Source organism: Taudactylus pleione, unplaced genomic scaffold, assembly GCF_031769625.1.
Source record: "Taudactylus pleione unplaced genomic scaffold, aTauple2 ptg000181l, whole genome shotgun sequence".
NCBI lineage: Eukaryota > Metazoa > Chordata > Amphibia > Anura > Myobatrachidae > Taudactylus > Taudactylus pleione.
The window spans coordinates 10,273,457-10,298,086 of record NW_028284583.1 but is presented as its reverse complement, the minus strand read 5'-3'; the positions used below and the strand labels follow the sequence as shown (position 1 = coordinate 10,298,086).

The following is a 24,630-nucleotide window of genomic DNA, read 5'->3' as shown; positions in this document are numbered from 1 at the left end:
AACCACCTAGGAACATCCTCCCTTATACGGCACCTGCAGTGCGTTCATAAAAAGTTACTGTCAAGTTCAGAAACTTTGGCTAAGACCGTAAGCAGTCCAGGGACACCTAAATCCCATTGTCCTGTTGTATCCAAGCGCCTGCAAACCACACCGTCAACTCCCTCCTCGTCAATTTCCTCCTTAGTCAGGATCGGAAGTAGTCCTGCAGGCCATGTCACTGGCATGACTGACTCTCCTCTCCGGGATTCCTCTGGAGGATCCTGCATTGCTACGCCTACTGCTGCCGCTGCTGCTGTTGCTGCTGCTGGGAGTCGTTCATCATCCCAGAGAGGAAGTAGGAACACCACTACTTTTACTAAACAATTGACCCTCCAACAGTCCTTAGCGAGGAGGATGAAGTACGACAGCAGTCATCCTGAAGCAAAACGTATAACTGAGGCCTTGACTGCTATGTTGGTGTTAGACGTGCGTCCGGTATCCGCCATTAGTGCAGTGGGATTTAGACAATTGATGGAGGTAGTGTGTCCCCGGTTCCAAATCCCGTCTAGATTCCACTTCACTAGGCAGGCGATACCGAGACTGTACAGAAACGTCAGAAAAAGTGTCCTCAGTGTCCTGAAAAATGCCGTTGTACACAATGTCCACTTAACCACGGACATGTGGACAAGTGGAACAGGGCAGACTAAGGACTATATGACTGTGACAGCCCACTGGGTAGATATATCACCTTACGCAGCAACAGCAGCAGCGTCACCAGTAGCAGCATCTCAGAAACGCCAGCTCGTTACAAGGCAGGCTACGCTGTGTATCACCGGTTTCAGTAAGAGGCACACCGCCGACAACCTCTTAGAGAAACTGAGGGAAATCATCGCCCAGTGGCTTACCCCACTTAGACTCTCCTGGGGATTTGTGATATCTGACAACGCCACCAATATTGTGCGGGCATTACATCTGGGCAAATTCCAGCACGTCCCATGTTTTGCTCACACAATAAACTTGGTGGTGCAGAATTTTCTGAAAAGCGACAGGGGCGTGCAGGAGACGCTTTGGGTGGCCCAAAAAATTTCTGGCCACTTTCGCCATTCAGCGACTGCGTGCCGAAGACTGGAGCGCCAGCAAACACTCTTGAACCTGCCCCGCCATCACCTGAAGCAAGAGGTTGTGACGCGGTGGAACTCAACCCTCTATATGCTTCAGAGGATGGAGGAGCAGCAAAAGGCCATACAAGCCTATACATCCACCTATGACATAGGCAAAGGAGGGGGTATGCACCTGACTCAAGCGCAGTGGAGAATGATTTCCGTGTTGTGCAAGGTTCTCCAGCCCTTCGAACTTGCCACACGTGAAGTCAGTTCAGACACAGCCAGCTTGAGTCAGGTCATTCCCCTCATCAGGCTTTTGCAGAAGCAGCTGGAGAAAGTGAAGGAGGAGCTAAGACGGAGCGATTCCGCTCGGCATGTGGGACTTGTGGATGAAGCCCTTCATTCGCTTTGCCAGGATTCCAGGGTGGTCAATCTGTTGAAATCAGACCACTACATTTTGGCCACCGTGCTTGATCCTAGGTTTAAAGCCTATGTGGTGTCTCTCTTTCCGGCCGACACAAGCCTGCAGAGGTGCAAAGACCTACTGGTGAACACACTGTCAGCTGAAGCGGAACGTGACACGTCAACGGCTCCTTCTTCATTTTCTCCCGCAACTGGGGCTGCCAGGAAAAAACTTAGGTATCCTAAGCAACCCGCTGGCGGTGATGCAGGTAGCAGGCAGGACCAAGTTTGGACATCTGGTCCGGACTGAAGGACCTGGCAACAATTTCTGACATGTCTACTGTCACTGCATATGATACTGTCACCATTGACAGAATGGTGGAGGATTACATCGGTGACAGCATCCAAGTAGGCATGTCAGACAGTCCATACCTGTACTGGCAGGAAAAAGAGGTAATTTGGAGGCCCCTGTACAAGCTGGCTCTATTTTACCTGAGTTGCCCCCCCTCCAGTGTGTACTCCGAAAGAGTGTTTAGTGCAGCCGGGAACCTTGTCAGCGAAAGGCGTAATAGGTTGCTTCCACAGAATGTGGAGAAGATGATGTTCATCAAAATGAATTATCAGCTCTTCCAGGGAGACCAGCCTCCAGAAGGTACAGAGGGACCTGTGGTGGTGGATTCAAGTGGGGACGAGTTAATACTTTGTGAGGATGAGGATGTACACACTGAAGAGGGTGAGGAATCGGTGGATGAGGAGGATGAGGATGACATCTTGCCTCCGTAGAGCCAGTTTGTGCAGGGACACATTAATTGCCAGCTTGTTTTGTGGGGGCCCAAACGAACCAATCATTTCAGCCACAGTTGTGTGGCAGACCCTGGCGCTGAAATGATTGATTTGTTAAAGTGTGCATGTCCTGTTTATACAACATAAGGGTGGGTGGGAGGGCCCAAGGACAATTCCATCTTGCACTTCTTTTTTTTCTTTGCATTATGTACAGTTTGGGGCCTAGTTTTTGTAACTGCCATCCTGTCTGCCACTGCAGTGTCACTCCTAGATGGGTCACGTGTTTGTGCCGCCCACTCGTGTCGCTTAGCATAGTCATCCAGCTACCTCGGTGCAACCTTTTGGACATGAAAACACTATTGTGAGGTGTGAGGTGTTCAGAATAGACTGGAAATGAGTGGAAATTAAGGTTATTGAGGTTAATAATAGCATAGGAGCAGAGAAACCAACAAATTCTGTGATTTTAGCTGTTTTTATGCTTTTTAAAAAAAAAATACAGATCCAAAACACAAAACCCAGAACCCAAAACACGGAAGGGTGGTTTTGGCAAAACCAATCCAGATCCAAAACACGAAGAAAGATCCAGATCCAAAACCAAAACACAAAACACGAAAAGTGGCCGGTGCACACCCCTATTAAAAATACATTGTACGTTCCCTGAGATGTCTTTTGCTTGTGTCTTAGTGACATCACGGTCCTAGTTGGATTTGGCAAGTCGGGCTTTTTCACGATCTTGGTTTTAGGCTTGTATGCCAATGCTAATTTATTTCCTGATGCCAAGATGCCTTGTGGATGATTTCCACTGGTCTCTCTAGTTCCGCAGTTATAAATGGAGCTGCTCCTGTTTGCACATAAGGTGGTGTTATGTAATGAAGCTTTGTTTGGAGGGAGCAAGCTGGTGTGGTGGCTGGTTCCTACTCTAACTGTGTCTTGTATGACACTCCTAGGCTATGCTTGGATGGTCTTTGCAGGTGCTAGGGTACTTGCCTTCTCCACACTCAGTATTTATCTCTTTGAAAGCTCCTCTCAAGGCTTCTGCAGTGTCTCTATATTAAATATAATATAATTGAATAAATTAGAAAGTTCTTGTGAGATTAACTATCTCCTTAGTGACCAAATTGCAAAACAACTTCACTAATTCTGGAGCACTGATGTCTGGGTAGCCCAATTACAGTGGAGCCTTTTAAGTTTTCCTTATAGGATAGTTAGGGAAAGACTCTCTTAGATCGTTTCCCTGCTATAATAAGAACTATTTTACTTTGTTGGAACTCCTTTGGGCCCTGATGTAGCATTTCTCATGTCACCCACTGGCCAGGGGAAAGGTATACTCCTAACTTTACATACCTCCTGTTCTAACTGTGCCTTGTATGGTACTCCTAGGCCGTGCTTGGATGGTCTTTGCAGGCGCTAGGGTACGTGTCTTCTCTAAAGTCAGACCTGGTCTCCTGGAAAGCTCCTCTCTGGGCAAGAAGTTTTGCTATAATAAATATAACCACATTATTATTATTCATGTATAGAATAAAAAAGATGTCAGATATCATTTGGTTTTTCATAAATAAATTAAAAAGTTCTTGTGAGACTTAACCAGCTTCTTAGTGACCAAATTACAAATAAACACCAATTCTGGAGCACTGACATCTGGGTAGCCCATTTACAGTGGAGCCTGTTGAATTTTCCTTATAGGATAATCAGGGAAAGATTATCTTAGATAGTTTCCCTGCTATAATAAGAACTGTTTTACTCTTGCAGGAACTCAGCAGTCTAAGGGCCGTATTCAATTAGTTTTGCCTCGCGGAAAAGTTCAGCCTACTTGACTTTTCGCCGCTTCATCTGTTTTGGATGCGAAAACTTTTCGCGCGTGCTCCCGATTTACTCAGGATGCAGGATGAATTTGGGGAATCACTCTGTACCCCTGGAAAAAATGGTTTGACTTTGAAAATCATTATGGTAGTTTAGTATCAGGCCTAATTGAACTAGTTAGGGTACTTCAGTGGTGGTAATTGCTTGCTATTAGCGTCTAGGTAAAAGTGGTGAAGAATGGCATTAAGCAGTGTTTTTGTAGAAAATAAGTAGTCCCATCACATTTGGGGTGCTTGTAAATGGGTACTGGAATATTTTTACGTCTCTAAAGTGAAGTTTTAGAAAAAGTTAAATTCCTTCATCATACAAGCACCTGCAATCCCAAAAACACATGGCCCCTTCTTAGAGCACCCCCAGAAGCTTATTTTGATAGTTTTTGAAGTTGTCCCCCCACTTTTTTCATTTTTGTCCCAAATTTCTAAGGCATTTTTTGGGGTGTACCGTGATTTTTTTCCCCTTTTTTTGGGGTGAATTGTCCTTTGGAGGGGGCCCCCCTCCACAACACAACACAAAGGGTGTTCTTGGTGGTTTCCCAGCATCTGCACCCCAAAATATAGAATTACACACTTTTTTTCTCCTGTGAAGAAAAAGTATCACCTACTGTATTTCAGTGCATTGACTATTCGGTTAGGCGAAAACGGGGCTAGTATTATATACAGAAATAAAATTTCAGGCAACATTATCTAAAAAAAATGGGCAAAAATGGCTTTTCACTTCTAATTGAATTCGGACCTAAGATGGTATTTGATACCACCCACTTCTGATTAAATGTCTAACATATAAGCATACTTGGCGACCTTTGGGCTGCCCCCAGCATTGCAGTTGTGATCCTTCATGAATCAGGCTCTCTATTCATTATCACTTAATTTCTACAAAGGCTGGTGAAAATTAACATTTTCACCTGCTTTTGTAGAAATTAGGTTTTCGTGCCATTTATCAAAAAGCTAATGTACGAGATATCACAGATACCTTTCTCTCCCGATGTGGTCCGCTGTTCCCATACACTAGTATAGGGACAGGAATTCATCAAGCTCCGGAAATACAATATTTTCAGAGCATTAACTGCGGGAGTATTCATCATCTTCAGATGGCATTTGCTCCTGCTCGTGGGGAGAAGTCCTACCGTCGGACCTTTTTTTTATATTTCAATTTTAAATTTATTAATATAATAGATATTACAAAAAAGAAATACAATATAACTGACCCATGTAAATATGAAGTTATACAGACAAAATATAATAATTTGTATATTAGGTCTAGGTAGTATTACATTTAACAAGGTATAGTCATCCAATAGTATTCTTAGCCTAGGTTGAGTAAAACCACATACATACTGTACGATGTGTTTATGGAGCGATGTCAGATGCAGCAGGCCTGGTGGGGATGCCGGCATCGGCAAATGCATACACACTTGCTGATGACAAACAATAGTGAGGGGGCAGGGCCATGCTGCATTTGGCAGCCATGGCATCACTAACGATATCCCCAGATTGGACCTGTGTGTACGGGGCTTATCATTAATCAATAACAACCAATTTGGTGCTACCAGCAGCCTGCATGAACTTTAGTTCACGGAGGTGGACTAGTTTCACTGCTCCAAAAGGAAAAGCAAAAAGATTCAGGGAGACAATTTATTTTCGGTTCAGCTGTCTCCGCGCCGGAGCAGTGATAAATTGCACCGGCGCTTGAATTATCGAGGTCCGTTCGAACCCTGGTAATTAACATGAATGACTATGATTTCTTATACAAAATAATTGGCCTATGAACTTTATAGTACTTATGCTATGAAGTCATCCTGGATATACAGGTATTGTATTTTGGGCCCTTATGTAGCATTTCATACAGTAGGTCGCCCACTGGCCAGGTGAAAGGCATGCTTCCAACTTTACATACCTCCTGCTCAAACTGTGCTTTGTATGGTACTCCTAGGTGGTGCTTGGATGGTCTTTGCAGGTGCTAGGGTACATATCTTCTCCACACTCCGAGCTGGTCTCCTGGAAAGCTCCTCTCTGGGCTTCAGAATTTTTTCTACATTAAATATAACCACATTATTATTATTCACGTATAGAATAAAAGAGATGTCAGATATCATTTGGCTTTTCACTGTGTAATTTAATAAATTAAAAAGTTCTTGTGAGACATTACCATCTCCTTAGTGACCAAATTACAAATTAACATCACCAATTCAGGAGCACTGACATCTAGGTAGCCCATTTACAGTGGAGCCTGTTGAGTTTACCTTATAGGATAGTCAGGGAAAGACTCTCTTAGATAGTTTCCCTGCTTTAATAAGAACTGCTTTACTCTTGTTGGAACTCAGCAGTCTAGGACAGCAATTGATACCCACTTCTGATTAAACATCTAATATGTAAGCATACCTGCCGACCTTGGGGAGGGGGCAGCCAGGTTGGCACTGTGGGGCGGGGAGTATCACAGCAGTGATAGGTGGTGCTGGGGGTATGGTGATGTGGTCATGTCATTGTGGCCCCACCCCGCTAGATAATGCACAATTACAGTCATTGTGAAACAGGGGGTGGGGCCACAGTAACACAATTGAATACAAATCGCGTCATCAGTCGACAGTACAACCCACTTCACTTAGTAAGCAGGTGGCTGCACCCAGGTGGCAAATGGCTCCAGGTGACCCATCCACTCTTCTGGGAAGTCAGAAGTGATACCTGATTTTAGGGAGTCTCCTGGAAGATTAGGCAAGTATGCATGTAAGGTATATGTTTAGCGTAACTTAATTAAGATCTTATCTAACAAGACTTCATTACCCACAGTGCAATGTTTGGTACATACAGAAAGTCTAAATACAGCTTAAGCCTTATAATAACTGTTTTGGATGACTTTGGCTTCAAATTGGTCATATCCCACAGTCAAACAGATAAAATAATTGCTGCTATTGTATGAATGCTTCTTGTGTTACCAAGTGACAACAATGTTCTTAAATTTATACTCAGAAATGCCTCCTGCAATGCTGTCACCTGATGTACACTGCAAATAATGCTTCACCTATGGTTAGATCTGTCTCTCAAAGTATCATACAGTAGTTTCCCAAATGCTGGGATATAAATATTTGTAAATGCTACTAGTACTGTATTTCTTTTACATAAAGCCCATTGTATTTTATTGTTGTTCTACAGAATTCCTTTATGTAAATGATAATTGCTGCAGGTGTTAGTGATTGGCAACAGAGCTCGGAAAAAGAGTAATAGCATTTGTTACATAGAGGGCAGATCCCTCTATGGTAGGTAGGTTCCCTCTCTATGGTAGATGAGATCCCTTTCCAAAGTCTGACAAAACAAGGTCCAAAATTTACAGAAAGGGAGAGTGTAATCTTTACATTTAGTGTTCCTGTCATCAGGGGTAATAGGGCTCTGAATAAATATTATAAACCCTAATGGAACAATGAAATGATTTCTAATACAAAATAATTGACCTATAGACTTTATAGTATTGATGCTATGAAGTCACCCTGGAATCCTGGATATACAGGTATTGTCTTTTGGGCCATGATGCAACATTTCACAAGTCACCCACTGGCCAGGTGAAAGGCATACTCCCAACTTTACATACCTCCTGCTCTAACTGTGCCTTTTATGGTACTCCTAGGCCGTGCTTGGATGGTCTTTGCTGGCGCTAGGGTACGTGTCTTCTCCACATTCAGAGCTGGTCTCCTGGAAAGATCCTCTCTGGGCTTCAGAAGTTTTTCTACATTAATATAACCACATTATTATTATTCACATATAGAATAAACAAAATGTCAGATATCATTTGGCTTTTCACTGTATAATTTAATAAATTAAAAAGTTCTTGTGAGACTTTATCATCTCCTTAGTGACTAAATTACAAATTAACTTCACCAATTCAGGAACACTGACATCTAGGTAGCCCATTTACAGTGGAGCCTGTTGAGTTTACCTTATAGGATAGTGAGGAAAAGACTCTCTTACATGGTTTCCCTGCTATAATAAGAACTGTTTTACTCTTGTTGGAACTCAGCAGTCTAGGACAGTAATTGATACCCACTTCTGATTAAACATCTAATATGTAAGCATATCTGCCGACCTTTAGGGAGGGGGCAGCCAGGTTGGTACTGCGGGGCGGGGAGTATCACAGCAGTGATAGGTGGTGCTGGGGGCATGGTGATGTGATCACGTGATCGTGGCCCCACCCCCACTGGTTAATGTACAATTACAGAAATTGTGAAACAGGGAGAGGGGCAGTGCCAGATTAATGTACACATGGGCCTGGAGCTGAAAATTATGATGGGCCTATTGTGTGCCGCTGCAAGGGGTGTGGCAAGTGCCGTAGCAGTGTGACTGGTAATGTGGGGTCATGCCCAGTGCAGTGTGGTTGGGGTTTACATAGGGGTGTAGCCTGTGCAGCGTTCTCTTAGGACGCTCAATGCAGTGCTGCATTTCCAGGTGCCGGCGGCCTCAGTACTTTTGCGCAACAGCATGACGTCATGCACTTAAGAGGCACAGGGCCGTCACAGGGCGCTCCGGAGCCGGTCCTGGTACACCGATGTGTATGTGTAGGCCGGCACTCCTGTGCAAAGTATAGTGCTATGGCGTCTGGTGCCCTCCTAATTACCTCTGCCTGTGAAGGGAGGGAACCATGTAGCAGTCGAATGGGCGGCAGGCACTCTGGACGAATTGTATAAAACACACTAAAAATCCATTTAAGTTATCAACAATTCAGAACTTGTATTCGTCCTCTCAGTAATCCTGATGTAAGAATAAATACAAGTTCTGAAGCGTTGAAAACTTAAACAGATTTACACATACCCATACCCATACCCACACATATACACGTAAATTGGGAGGGTACAGGAATTTGAGGCACACTTAAGGGGGCCGAAGCAGGTGTGGTGAGATATGTTGACAGTCATAATGTCAACATTCATTATGTTAACATGAAAATGTCGACATCAGGGGTTAGGCACTAGGGGAAGGTTAGGGTTAGGCTACGGATGGAGGAGGTTAGGATTAGGCTACATGGGGTGGTTAGGCACCCCATGTTCGCTGACGACATCTATCATTGCCCGTACTTACAGGGCAACCTGACGATATCGTCAGGTTCTGCAAGTACGGGGTTGAGAGAGGGTGACGTCACTGAACAATATATCGTTCAGTGTTGGTGCTCAATGTCATTAATGACATTGAGCACATCACTGTTGGGGAAACACTAGACGATATTGCTCATGGAGCATATCGTCTAGAGGATACACGCCTTTAGACTGCGGGGGGGAGGAGGTTAAGGTAAAGACCTATAAGGTAGGGGTAGGCATTAGGGTTAGGGGGGAATTCGCACCGGAAGGCTAGAGCAGCAGAGGTCATGACCGCTGGGACCCAGAAGCCGCACTAGAGTCACTGCAGCCGTCAGGAGCAGGTTAGACAGCACTGGGCCAACAGGGATGATATGTCGACATTCTATCACTGACATGAATAACTTCAACACTATGACCATGTTGACAATCTCCTATCAACATGATGAATGTTGAAATATCACACCACACCCGCTTCAGTCCACTTAACTGTGCCTCAAGCTCCTGTACCCTCCCTATTTACCAGTGTGTGTATGATATATATATATATATACACACATATATATATATATATATATATATATACATACACACACATATGAATATATACACGCACTATATATAAAAATATATATATATATATATACTGTATATATACACACACACCTAATTTAATGTGTGTATATATATATATATATATAGATATGTGTGTGTATATATATATATATATATATATATATATAGGGAGAGGGAGAGAGAGATATATTATACACATACACACACACACACACACACACACACACACACACACACACATTTGTGTAAAAATCCACAAAGAAGAACCGCACACACTTAATAGAATTAGCGGATGCTGAGGTTACATATTGTAGCATATATCATATTCAATCCCAAGGGATCAAAAAACGAGACCAGCACACCTTTAACTTAATGCATGTAAAATGGAATGTATTAAAACACAGCCATGCTTAATCGGGTTATACACAAATGCACGTCACATCTGCTATGCAGTAGATTCCTGTTATACTTATCAGTGCCTGGTGACCATATGTATATATTCAATCAAGAGCCCGACAGGCGTTTCAGTGGCAAACCACCTTCATCATGAGCACAGAGTAAATGGGCCTATCCATCAGAAGACTTTTTGAATAATCCGACCAAAACCAGGAGGTTTTGGTCGCTTCGCTCAGAAAATCATCTAATGGATAGCCGGCAAGGACCAGCGATGCGTGTGCAAGCTGGGTCCCTGCCGACTATCTGTGGAAGATGGCCGTCAACCTGACGATGATCGTCAGGTTCGGAATGTTCTCAGATAGGAGGTCGGTCTCCTGCACTGAATGACGTTCAGTGAACGCCGTTCAGTGCGGGCACCGCACCTAGGCGACCTGAAGGACTGAACGCTAGTCGTTCAGTTTTTAAGTCACCTAATGGATAGGCCCCTTAAGTGTCAAAGCATGGTGTTAAATAGGGAGTGTGGCGCCAAATCAAACAAACATACATAGATCTCACCTGTCACCCGGGGGCCAGACTACATGCTGGCAGCCGCGTCCCGGAATCAATGTCACAGAGAGTTCCATCTAACCAGCCGGACACATGGTCAGGCATAATAGGTCCGCCCAGAGGGAGAAACACGCTGCAAAGGGGCCAATGCCAGTGTGTCTCCTGGGGGCCGGACACGATGCAATGTGATCACAGCCATCAAACAAGGACCAATAGCTAGAAGCACGTGACTCACATACATCACGTTTGTTTCAGTCAATGGAACATCAATGTTATAGGCGTTGACATAAATGTTATAGGTGTTGCCATAGAAATCAACATAGGTAAACATAGACAAGATCTAATGGTGGGTACACACTGGGCGATATTACTGAGCGACTGCACGATTACAACATCGTAATCGTGCAATCGCTCAGTAATCGTGCACAAATCGTGCACTTTTATGTCGGAAACGACCAGCGATGCGCACTCCCGCTGGTCGTTTCCAACATTGTCCATCGCCTGAACATGCAGCACAATCTGAAGATGTCGTCAGGTTGCTGCATGTTGGGGAATGGGGGAGAGAGCCCGGCGCTGAACGATATCGTTAATGATATCGTTCAGCGGCTGTGCTCAATGTCATGAACGACATTGAGCACACCCTGCCGGGGACACACTAGACGATATCGCTCAGGGAGCATATCGTGTAGTGTGTACGCACCTTAACAGTGTGAGTGTCTGACAGGCACCAAAAACTTGGCAAACAGACTAACATATAAGACAAAGATGTTAAGCGCCAAGATACACAGATGGCCCAATCACCATATTAAATAAATGTGAACATATAATATGGCGCACTCAAATAAAACCCCAAAAGAGAAAATAACGACATTAATAAAACTAATAATTATTAATGGAAAACAATTAATGATTTTTTTATATATAATATGCATATATATATACATAAATATATACACACATATGTATATGTACATATACAGTACACACATGTATATATTCACACTGACCTGTATAAACGGACAAGCTGGGCTGATATACAAGTAACCTTGTAGGTGGTGCAAGGATTACTTTGTCAGGGCTCCCCTGCGTTTGTACTATACTTCACTCAGTGAATGCTGCACTTTCTCCCTGTACTTTGGATTCATATGTATATATATATGTATATATATATATATATATATATATATGCACACATATGTATATGTACATATACAGGATACACATGTATATGTAACATATACATGTATAATATGTTCACACTGACCTGTATAAACGGACAAGCTGGGCTGAGCTTCCTTCCCTCTTCAGCTTGGCGATTGGTTGAGAGCAGGAAGGAACAGGGGGCGGGGCTTCGGCGGACCAAAGGTGGGCGGGGCTTCATCTGCCGAGTGTGGGCGGGGCTTCGGCTGCCACGGGTGGGCGGGGCTTCAGCCTGGCCGGCTGGATCGTCCAAGAGGAGGGGGTCAGAATGGGCTAAGCTAAGCTGTTCTGGCAGCTGTTAGGTGAGTGGCCTGGGCTGTTAGTTGGTAGTGTCAGGAAAGAAAAAAAAATATTTTTTCTTGCCTGCACTGCAATGCAATCTGCGTGGGCCTATTTTCAATGGGAGGCCTGGAGCTGTAGCTCCACCCGCCCCATTGTTAATCCGGCCCTGGAGAGGGGCCATGATAACACAATTGAATACAAATCGCGTCATCAGTCGACAGTGCAACCTACTTCACTTAGTAAGCAGGTGGCCGCACCCAGGTGGCAAATGGCAAATGGCTCCCAGGTGACCCATCCACTCTTCCAGGCAGTCTGGAGTGACACCTGATTTTAGGGAGCCCCCTGGGAGATTAGGCAAGTATGCATGTAAGATATATGTTTAGCATAACTTAATTAGGACCTTATCTAACAAGACTTCATTACTGTTTTGGATGACTTAAGCTTCACATTGGTTACAACCAGTAAACCTAAAAGACTAATCAACACAATTTATAATGTATTTTTTAATCACAAACATGTATGAAATATCCCACAGTCACACAGATACAATAATTGCTGCTATTGTATGAATGCTTGTTGTGTTGCCAAGTGACAACAATGGGGAAGATGTATGAAGAGTCGAAGCGGCATCAGCGCACATTATGTGTGCTGATATTGCTTCTTCCTGATGTATGATCAGGGTGTTTGGCAGTAAATGACAGGTCATTATTGGCGCTGCTATCTACAGGATAGCAGTGCTCATAGTCTGGGCTATGTATGAATGGCCAGTTCACCTGACAGTTCTGCTCTTTGCAGCTGTTGCTATCGACAGCTACAGCCTGGCAATGCCCTATACCCACTGCAGGACAGCACTGTCCCTGCTGCGGGGGCTGTCGGCTCCAGGGCTGCACACAAGATCTCCTGATACTTGCGCGCATGGGAGATGGCCAGGACTGAGACACAAAGAATCAGCACTAGGCTGATGCGCTGTGTACTCAGGCAGGGATCGCCGGAGGGGGGAGTTATCACTCCCCTGCTCCATGCCGCTATAATACATCTCCCCCAATGTTCTTAGATTTATACTCAGAAATGCTTCCTGCAATGCTGTCACCAGATGTACATGGCAAATAATGCTTCACCTGTGGTCATATCTGTGTCTTAAAGTATCATATAGTAGTTTCCCAAACATTTCCATGTATTTCTTTTATATAAAGCCCATTGTACTTTATTGTTATTCTACAGAATTCCTTTATGTAAATTACAATTGCTGCAGGTGTTAGTGATCGGCAACAGAGCTTGGAAAAAGAGTAATAGCATTTGTTACATAGAGGGCAGATCCCTCTATGGTAGGTAGGTTCCCTTTCTATGGTAGATGAGCTCCCTTTCCAAATCCTGACATAACAAGGTCCAACATTTACAGAAAGGGAGAGTGTAATCTCCTTTACATTTAGTGGTCCTGTCACCAGGGGTAAAAGGGCTCTGAATAAACATTACACATCCTAATGGAACAATGAAATTATTTTTGATACAAAATAATTGACCTATAGAATTTATAGTACTGATGCTAGGAAGTCACCCTGGATATACAGGTATTGTCACCCACTGGCCAGGTGAAAGGCATACTCCCAACATTAAATACCTCCTATACTCTAACTGTGTCTTGTATGGTGCTCCTAGGCCGTGCTTGGATGGTCTTTGCAGGCACTAGGGTACGCGTCTTCTCCACATTCAAGGGTGGTCTCCTTGAAAGCTCCTCTCTGGGCTTCAGAACTATTTCTATATTAAATATAAACAAATTATTAGTCACATATAGATTAAAAAAGATTTCAGATATAATTTGGCTTTTCACTGTATAATTGAATAACTTTTCATCACCAATTCAGGAACACTGACATCTAGGTAGCCCATTTACAGTGGAGCCTGTTAAGTTTTCCTTAAAGGATAGTCAAAGAAAGACTCCTAGATATTATATACTTGCTATAATAATACTTCCGATTGAACATCTAACGTAAGGTTTTATGTTCGGCATAACTTAATAAGGATTTTAACTAACAAGGCTTCAATCCAATGTTTAGTATATATAGCAGGTTTAAATTCAAATGTGGAAGTGGTGGGTGTGATAATTAGGGTTCATGGGGTGGGGATACAGGAGTAAAGCTGGCCACACACTAGACCAACTTACATTCAACCAGCCAACTTGTTGATTGGTTGGAATGAAAATCTGGTAACGTATGGGAGTAATTGATGATCAGCAATATGCTCCTAAATGCCAGAAAACAGATGAAAATGGTTGTTCAGACAAGTTTGTTAAATGTTTGATCTAAACAATTTGTTCAAACAACAGTTTTTGTCCATTTTCCAGCATATGGGAGCAAATTGCTGATTGTCATTTGCTTTCATACTTTACCAGATTTTCATTCCAACCAATCAACTAGTTGACTGGTTGGATGTAAGTTGGTCTAGTGTGTGGCCAGCTTAACTATGCACTCTGAAAAAAGGTATTATCTTCTGGGCCCTGATATACTATTTCACAAGTCGCCCACGGGCCAGATGAAAGGCATACTCCCAAATTTATACTTTGCAGAATCAGTGGTGGCTGGTGTGCTCATACACCATAAGGTCATGTCCTCCTCTAAAAGCACCCTTTCAGTGCCACGAACATTATGATAAGTGTTAGGCGTTAGGTGGGCTGGAAAGGTAAAAATATGGTCCTGCTACCCTCAATAGCATGTACCACAATATGACACCATTACTACATGCTAATAGACAATATGCACAGTAGCATAAATTAGCCCATATACCAGTGATTCCCAACCTCAGTCGTCAAGGCACACTAACAGTCCAAGGAGCGTATTCAATTTGGAGCGAAAACCCGTTATTGGTGATAATTTATTGCCAATGACGTAATTTTCGCCTGTTTCAAATATCCCCGTATTCAATTTCAAAGACTTTTCACCGGTGCCAACCCCAAAAAATTAAGTTTCATTTTGGGGTTGAAAAAAAAAAAAGGGGGACAAACTTCTAAAGTAGTGAAATTGATTCCAGAGGGGTTCCGAAGTATGCGGCAGGTGTTTTCTTTATTGCAGGTGGTAGCGGCAGGTGCATTTTTGAAGAATTTTTAAAAATCATTTTAGGGACTTTAAAATATGCTTGCACCCATTTTCATGTACCCCAAATTTGATGGGCATAGATTTTTTTCCTGAAAAAATAGCTATTCTTCACCTGTTCTTCAAAGGTGCATTTATTCACCTGCCAAGGCTATTTAAAAACCCGACTTCCCTTCAGCAGACAAAAACGGGGGTACCCATAATGATCCCCCATGTCAGGACATCTTTAGGGGGGTACAAGGATGTTTTCCCGAAAATTGACAGGACTATTCGCCTGTTCCAGTTTCGCCGTGTCCCGTTTTTGCGTCCTTAGAAATTGAATACAGGGATAAGTGGGGACACGCGCAATACTTTTCTGTCCGCAAAACAGCGAAGGAGGTGAAAGTCCAACAGGCGAAAAGTCCGGACTTTTCGCCTCAAACTGAATACGGGCCCTAGCTTTATTGATATCCATGCTTAAGCACAGGTGGTAAAATGAAAATAACTGAGATACTAATTAAGTCACCTGTTCTTAAGTGTGGCTATCCTTAAAACCTGGACTGTAAAGCTGGGTACACACGTAAAGATTTTCTGTCCAACCATCCAACTAGTTAATTGGTTGGAATGAAAATCTGGTAATATATGGGAGTAACTGAATATCAGCAATTTGCTCCTAAATGCCAGAAAACAGATGAAAATGGACGTTCCGACAAGTTTGTTAAATGTTTGATCTTATCAATTTGTTTAAACAACAGTTTTTGTCCATTTTCCGGCATTTGGGAGCAAATTGCTGATTGTCATTTGCTTTCATACCTTACCAGATTTTCATTCCAACCAATCAACTAGTTGGATGGTTGGACAGAAAATCTTTACGTTTGTACCCAGCTTTAGTGTGCCTTGAGGACCGTGGTTGGGAACCCCTGCCATATACTGTACTTTGGAGTACAGTTTGGGCTATTTCACACAGAACAGTTTTGTCCAGATGTAAAAAAATATTGTTAGTTTTTTTTCCCCATGGATCAGTCACTTTCACAAGCAATGATCTTGTGCCGTGTGTAATGTTATTGCCGTGTGTTTTCAATCTCTTTTCAATCTTTAAAACTTAAAACCGTGGAGAGCAGCTGTCCTTGTCAGTGGACAGCTGCACGGCAACTGTACCATATTTGTGTTGTCTGAAAGTGAAAGCATGCATGTATTTTTGTTTTTGACTACAAACACTCTACTGGAAAAAAAACTAACATTTTTGTTGCCGTCCAGACAAAACCATTGTGTTTGAAAAGAGCCTTAGGGGTAAATTTACTAAGGGTCGATTTAGCATTTTCAGTGAATTGGTATTCGATTTCTGTTCGATTTGTATTCCATATTGCATTTGGGTATTTACTAAAGGCCAAATTGAATGTAAAATTTAATGTAAATTGAATTTTAGTCAAATCGACCTCAAATCGAACTTTGAAAAAACATTGGTACTTTTACATAGACCAACACACAAATCCCTTATTTACTTTCATTTGATTTGAAATCGAACACAAAATCAAACTTCAAATCCCCAAATGAATAGAACTGCTTCATGCTTTTGATTTGAGCATGAGCAGGTCGGATTGACACAGATACATGCAGACATCAATGAGATGCCTGCATGTATCTGACTGTAAAAAGCAAATAAAGAGTTAATTGTAGAAAAAAAATGACGTGAGATACCCCCCCAACACAGAACCAGCCCCGGACTTTGCAAAGGCAGTCCTGGTTGTTTAAGTACAGGGAAAAAAATACGTAGGGTTCCACTGTACTTAATACAACCAGCACTGGGCTCTGAGAACCAGTCCTGGTTCTGGACTTACAGGAAAAAAATGCGTAGGCTTCCACTGTAAGCTCAAGAACCAGCATTGGACCCTTTATAGTAGGGGGCTGATGCCACATCTAGGGGAGCCCTATCACCAGGCCCCCCAGCCACAGCATCATTCTGACCACAAGTCAGCCCAGGCCAGGGAACCCTGGGGAGTTGGGGACCCCCCCAATAAAGGAGGGAGCCATTCATTGGCTGAGAGAGGCGGGAGCTGACCTCTCTCAGCCAATGAATGCTCTGCTCAGACATGGACCTTCAAAGGAGGAAGCCACGTCTGAGTGCTACAGTCGGTAAGTATTAACCATACTGGTTATTACTTAGTGCGTGGTTCGCATTTTTAATTTTTTTATTTTAAGAAGACCATGGCTGCCTACTTTGGACCAAAGAGGACAAAACCACACATAGGAGATGGTGAGTATGTTTTTTTCCACAGGTACCCTATGGAATTTCTGCTGGAAAAGGGGACCGATGCTACAGTGATACATAGGTGAGTATGTGTACGTGTATGTGTGTGTACATGTGTGAGTGCATGTATGTTTATTAAAATTATACTGTGTGCGGTGTGTGTGTCTTGTCTTTTTTTCAACATTTCTTTACAGGTGAACTGCAGGTACCAGTGGGCCCTAAATGCCCTGCATGCTGGTACTTGTGGTTCTCCAAGTACCAGCATGTGGGGGAGGCTTGCTGGGACCTGCTGTTCTACTGTAAAGACAGTGGGCCTGATTCAGACCCGCTCGCGAGCGCTGAGCACTCGCAAGCGGGTCGATGGTGCCCTAGTGTGCATGCGCACGATGGAGGGAGCTCCGTCATGCGCGAGACCCGCATAGCGACGGCCAGCCGTCGCTATGGGTCTTGCACCAAAGGGGGCATGCTGGCGATGGTGAGTGACAGCACGCCCCCTTTGGTGGGCGTGCCAGGGGCGTTGCTGCCCAGACGGAGGCGTTCCCATGGGAACGCCTACCATCTGGGTCCGGCCCCACTGACATCACTAGTGATGTCAGTGGGAGTGCTTTTGGCTCTGATAGAGCCAAAAGCACTACTGGGCTTGCGGCAGCGAGACCCTACCGCAGGGTCTCGTCGCAAGCCCGATGGTTGCGATGGTCTTGACCATCGCGACCATCTTTTTGGCCGCTCGCATAAGCTGTGGGTGGTCACCCACAGCTATGTGAGCGGCCAGGAGGCCGCTCTAATTTTAGGTAGGAGGGCCCTGATTCAGAGCGAACGCTCTTGTCAGAGCGTCCGGCTCTGAATCAGGCCCAGTGCTTTTATTATTCTATTTTTACACTACACATACACTATCAACCCGCTACCCACCGCCCCGTGCTATCAACCTAGGCTAGGGGTGCCCTGGAGAGGTGAACCCTTTTATTGGGGGGGTCCCCAACTTCCCAGGGAGCCCTGGACTGGGCTGACTTGCGGTCAGGGCTGATGCTGCGGCTGGGGAGCCCGGTGATAGGGTTTCCCTGGCTGTGGCATCAGCCCCCCGCTAGAAAGGGTCCGGTGCTGGTTCTGCAGCTCACAGTGGACCCCTACACAATTGTTTCCCTGTACGTCCAGAACCAGGACTGGTTCCCAGAGCCCAGTGCTGGTTGTATTAAGTATTAAGTACAGTGGAACCCTATGTATTTTTTTCCCTGTACTTAAACAACCAGGACTGGCTTTGCAAAGTCTGGGGCTGGTTCTGTTTTGGGGGGGTACCTCACGTAATTTTTTACTACATTTAACTCTTTATTTGCTTGTTACAGTCAGATACATGCAGGTATCTCACTGATATCTGTATGTATCTGTGTGAAAACGAACTGCTCATGCTGAAAGTGAAAGCATGAAGCAGGGGATTTGCAGTTCGTTTTGAAGTGGGATTTGCTGCATGATTTGTACATGAACATGTCAAATCGAACAGCAAATCACTCTTTAAAACCGAACCAAATCGAATTCGATTTGAGAAATGCTTCTCAAATCGAATATTAGTAAATGAGGGATTTGAAGAGGAATTTGAACTTTCGATTTGAGTCGGTTTGAGGTGAGCTAAATTGAACTTCAAATCGAAAGTCAAATTGACCCTTAGTAAATTTACCCCTTTAGGTGCCCGTACATGGTGCGATGCACCGTGTAGGGCGACTGCCGATCCGTCCCTGCAGACCGCACGATAGGCCAGCTTCCCCCTCCTTCATCCCTGAATGGGATAGTACATTGCATCCCAGATCAGATGGTTTTGCAGGAAGACTTGGGGATGTGATGTACGACCCCGCGGGAGCGCGCAGCACGATATCAGGTACGATATTGTGCCCATACATGGCACGATAGAGCACCTATATTGCGCCGATCTGTCGGATCGGCACGTATATCATGCCGTGTATGGGGGCCTTTAGTGTTTGCACTGTGCTGCTGTACATTTTAAAGGTTTTTATATAAGTATCAAGTAACTGTGAGTGCTAACAGTATGCAGCAAGGCTGTAATATTTAAATGTACTGTATATAAGAGAATCACATATTAGCAGTGCTAACACATGTAGCGAAATAAAACCAAAGCACAATTTAAATGGGTAAATTTACAAAAATTTTTTTATGGCAGATACAAACCACTACACATAGCTGCACCTCTGCAAGTTGTGGCTATTTTGTATCCACTATATTGCAAGCAGTTTAGGGGTAACAACCATTATAAAGTAAAAAACAAAACCCCACATCACTCCTGTACTCTATTCAAAATAAAATGTGCCCCCCAGATATTGCAAACAAGTAATTCTTTATGCCCCTCTATATTAGTAATAAACATAGTCCCTATATTGATTAAACATCTCTAACAGATGAGAGACTGTTCCTCATTGACTGGTTATCTATGAAGTAGACGGGCACCCAGTCATTAACCCATTTGGCATTGGAGAGCTCCATCTCATATCACTGAGGTTCTCTTTCTCTCAATAGAATACATTAGATCAAGAATAGAAGAAGAATGTATGTAAGGACACCCCTACATGGAATCGGTATGAACCGCATGGTTCAATTTCCGGCAGCGCCTGGCCGACCACAGCAGAGTTCCCGGCAGCGGAAGCCAGACAGCGCTTGAAATCCCGATTGTCGATAGGTAAGTATTGACTAACCTAACCTAACCCCATAACCCTGACCCTCCTTAGGGGTTTCTAACCCTAACCTCCCCACCAAGTGCCTAACCCTAATCCCCCCTCTAAGTGCCTAACCCTAACCCCCCCTTCCCCGCTGCCGAAATATAAGTCCCCCGGGGGGTGCCTAACCATAAGTCCCCTCGGTGGTGCCTAACCCTAATCCTCCCTCCCCCTATCCTAACACTAACTCTCCCGGGGGGGTGCCTAACCCTAAGTTCCCCCCCGGGTGCCCTTAACCTAACCCACCCCCCCGGAGGCTGTCCGCTCGCGGCGCCCGTCATCCCTTCGATCGGGATGCCGGGCGCCGGTCTCCCGGTGTCGGGAAAATGTCAGGCATCTACATCTAGACGCCCGGCATTTCACCCTCACCGGGATATGACAGTCGGGAAGCCGGCTGACGATATTAAGGCAGCCGGCTTCCCGATTGTATAACCCCTACACAACAGAAACATAGGTGAGAATACAAAATATGCAACAAGCGCCAAAAGAACCTTGTAATGAATGTAAAACAAAACAAGAATGCTCCACAATGTAAATAATGAAAAAGTATTTAATGTAAGTGTAGAAAGTCTGTACACAAATGTATTAAAAACAAGAATAACTTCAAAATGCACATCCACCAAAACAAAAACAAAAACCAAATAAACTCCAGTCACAAAGGGAAAGTGACACCGTTTAAATGGAGAAAATGAACCTCCTAGATGTTCATATAGTATGCTAAATGCCGCATGGAGGAGGGTATAAATAAGAAAAAAGGAGTGGGGTTCAGTGGCAACAAGAACTAACCACTATACGAAGAGTTCTGATGAACCCTATTGGAGAGTGGCATCCCACAGCTCCAACTGGGGTTATAGTGTGTAGAGTAATAAAGTTTTAGTTGTAATGCTGCAGCGTTTTTATAGAGGTGGTCCTGTTAAAGCTGGACGGCATAGATGTTATAGAACGGGTGAGACTGCCTTGCAGGGCCGGTATTAAAGTCTGGACTTGCTTGTGGCAGTCGGGGTATGTGGGTAAACAGTGTAAAGCTCCTTGTGAAGGGGGCAATGCTAGACCTTAACCATCGAGCCTGTCGTGGCAGTCTTGGAGATACTGTGTTTGGCGGAAAAGCCTTGCCAGGCCAATCGTCAGGTGGTCTCTCCTACGGAGTCTTACCTATGTCCGATGCGGGCATCTCTAACTCTGTCTCGGTCCGTCTTCACAGTGCGTGCCGACTGCACGCTACTGCCTCTGCCGGGGAACTCCTTTCCTGGTGACTTCCGGGTTCTCTTTTCTTCGATCACGTGATCGCATATGTTGGAGGTTGCTGCGGATAAGTGTCTCGGTTGCCGGCTGTACAGATGGAGGGGGGGTGAAAACTACTTCTCGTTGCAGGTGCAGCTATGTAGTGGGCGTTGGTAAACCAAAGTCTGTGCTCCTACGTGTATCAGCCTTGCAGCCTTTGTCAGGGAGTATCTGGTGTCCATCTTAGATGTGGGCAATAAATACCCATTAGTTATGATGTCACTGCAGGGTGATTGGTCCTGGATTCAGGTCAATCATAGTCCCTCCTAGTATCTCTGAGTGCTAAGTAGATGTCAATCAAAGTCTCTGGCACATGTCACCAGAGTAGTCAGAAAAATATTGGTAATAGACACATAAATATAAATATGAATATAAAAATAAAAGTAAATAAATAATAATAAAAATAAATCTAAACAATAAAAATAATAAAAATAAATAAAAATTAAAATAAAAATTTAAATAAATATAAAAATAAATAAAAATAAAAACAGAGACACGCAGCCAACACACACAGGAGAAGGAGGGGGGGATATATATATACTATGCGCTGTGGTTGGTAGATGAAACTACCCATGCAACGGTTCATGGTCTAAATGCACGTCTATTTATATTGTCTGAACCAATACATTTGGTAACATGACATATGTGCCTAATTGCGCGGTTTGGGAATGTAGAACTTGGATATTGTTTGGGTCATTACACTTGTAGTGAATCTCAAACGCAAGTGATGTATATAGAGAAATTCTTTAAACTGGTATGCGTCAACCTGTAATGACTGATTTGACTTCATTGTCCAAATTCAGTCCTTGTGGTTTGAAAGTTTTTAGTGTGTATATCCATTTAAGTTCCTCTTTGTTTATCTTCCATTCAAAGTCTCCCTCCCTCCAATTTTTTGTAACTAGTTTGATTCCCATATAGGTCAAGCCCGCAGATTTTTGTGCATGTTTCTCTTTGAAATAATTCAAAAGGGAATGCGTTTCTAGTCCCTTCTTCATGTTCCTGATGTGTTCAGCTATACATATTTTCAATGCTCTGGTGGTTCTGCCTACATACTGAAGTTTACATGGGCATTCTATAAGGTAAATTACCCTTACACTATGACACGTGATATGTTCTCCAATGTTATATGGCGTGTTAGTGGCATTTGATGTGAAGGATGTCACCCCTTTTGTTGTGGTTATACATGTCTTGCACACATAACAGTGTCCGCAGTAGTAGAAGCCTTTCTTCAGTTTCATATTAGTTATAGACGTCTGTTTTAATTCCTTCCTATTCAGGTGGCTATGTGTCAATTTAGATTTGAGATCGCTAGCCTTTCTATACATTAGACCTTGAGCCGTTGCTTGGGTAGTTTCATCTACCAAACACAGCGCATAGTATATATATATATATATATATATATATATATATATATATATATATATATCCCCCCCTCCTTCTCCTGTGTGTGTTGTCCACGTGTCTCTGTTTTTATTTTTATTTATTTTTTATTTTTATATTTATTTTTATTTTTATTTTAATTTTAATTTATTTTTATTATTTATATTTATTTTTATTATTATTCATTTATTTTTATATTCATATTTATATTTATGTGTCTATTACCAATATTTTTCTGACTACTCTGGTGACAGGTGCCAGAGACTTTGATTGACATCTACTTAGCACTCAGAGATACTAGGAGGGACTATGATTGACCTGAATCCATGACCAATCACCCTGCAGTGACATCATAACTAATGGGTATTTATTGCCCACATCTAAGATGGACACCAGATACTCCCTGACGAAGGCCGCAAAGGTTGATATGCGTAGGAGCACAGACTTTGGTTTACCTACACCCACTACATAGCTGCACCTGCTACGAGAAGTGGTTTTCGCTCCTATTCCATCTGTACAGCCGGCAACTCAGACACCAACCCGCGGCAACCTCCAACATCTGAGACGCGATCACGTGATAGAAGAAAAGAGAACCCGGAACTCACCAGGAAAGGAGTTCCCCGGCAGAGGCAGTAGCGTGCAGTCGGCACGCACTGTGAAGATGGACCGAGACGGAGTTAGAGACGCCCGCATCGGACACAGGTAAGACTCCGTAGGGGAGACCACCTGACGATTGGCCCGGCAAGGCTTTTTCACCAGACACGGTCTCTCCAAGACTGCCGCGACAGGCTCGGTGGTTAAGGTCAGTAGCATTGCCCCCTACACAAGGAGCTTTACACTGTTTACCCACATACCCCGACTGCCACAAGCAAGTCCAGACTTTAATACCGGCCCTGCAAGGCAGTCTCACCCATTCTATAACATCTATGCCGTCCAGCTTTAACAGGACCACCTCTACAGAAACGCTGCAGCATTACAACTAAAACTTTATTACTCTACACACTATAACCCCAGTTGGAGCTGTGGGATGCCAATCTCCAATAGGGTTCATCAGAACTCTTTATATAGTGGTTAGTTCTTGTTGCCACTGAACCCCACTCCTTTTTTGTTATTATACACGCCTCCATGCGGCATTTAGCATACTACATGAATCTCTAGGAGGTTCATTTTCTCCATTTAAACGGTGTCACTTTCCCTTTGTGACTGGAGTTTATTTGGTTTTTGTTTTTGTTTTTGTTTTGGTGGATGTGCATTTTGAAGTTAGTCTTGTTTTTAATACATTTGTGTACAGACGTTCTACACTTACAGTAAATACCTTTTTCATTATTTACAATTTGGAGCATTCTTGTTTTGTTTTACATTCATTACAAGGTTCTTTTGGCGCTTGTTGCATATTTTGTATTCTCTCTACTGTGTTTGGAGGACTACGGGGCACCTCCATTTGCAATCATCTGCTGCCTTGGGTTAACCTTACGAGTGAGCGCCAAGTGGCTTATTTCTTTAGTCCTATATCCCCCTGCACTTAGCAGCTCCTCTTATGGGTTTACAGGAACTAAGATCAGATAGGGCCCAGAAAGCTACATTAGTGTTTACACAATTAGAACAAACCACAGCTACACATGAAAGTGTTAGCAAATTTTGCGACATTTTTCTCAATTTGGAAAAACTTGTGAGCAAAGAGTCAAAATTATGGTGGGACAATAAGACCCTGCATTGGTATGCAGAACACAATCTAATACCCAAAGGGTTAAAAATAAAG

The 24,630-nt window shown here is 43.6% G+C and overlaps 1 pseudogene; it reads right to left on the bottom strand.

The window, feature by feature from the left end:
- LOC148519845 (uncharacterized) overlaps positions 1-23,684 on the bottom strand; it is a 31,888-nt pseudogene extending 8,204 nt beyond the window's left edge.
- Positions 23,685-24,630: the final 946 nt, after the last annotated feature.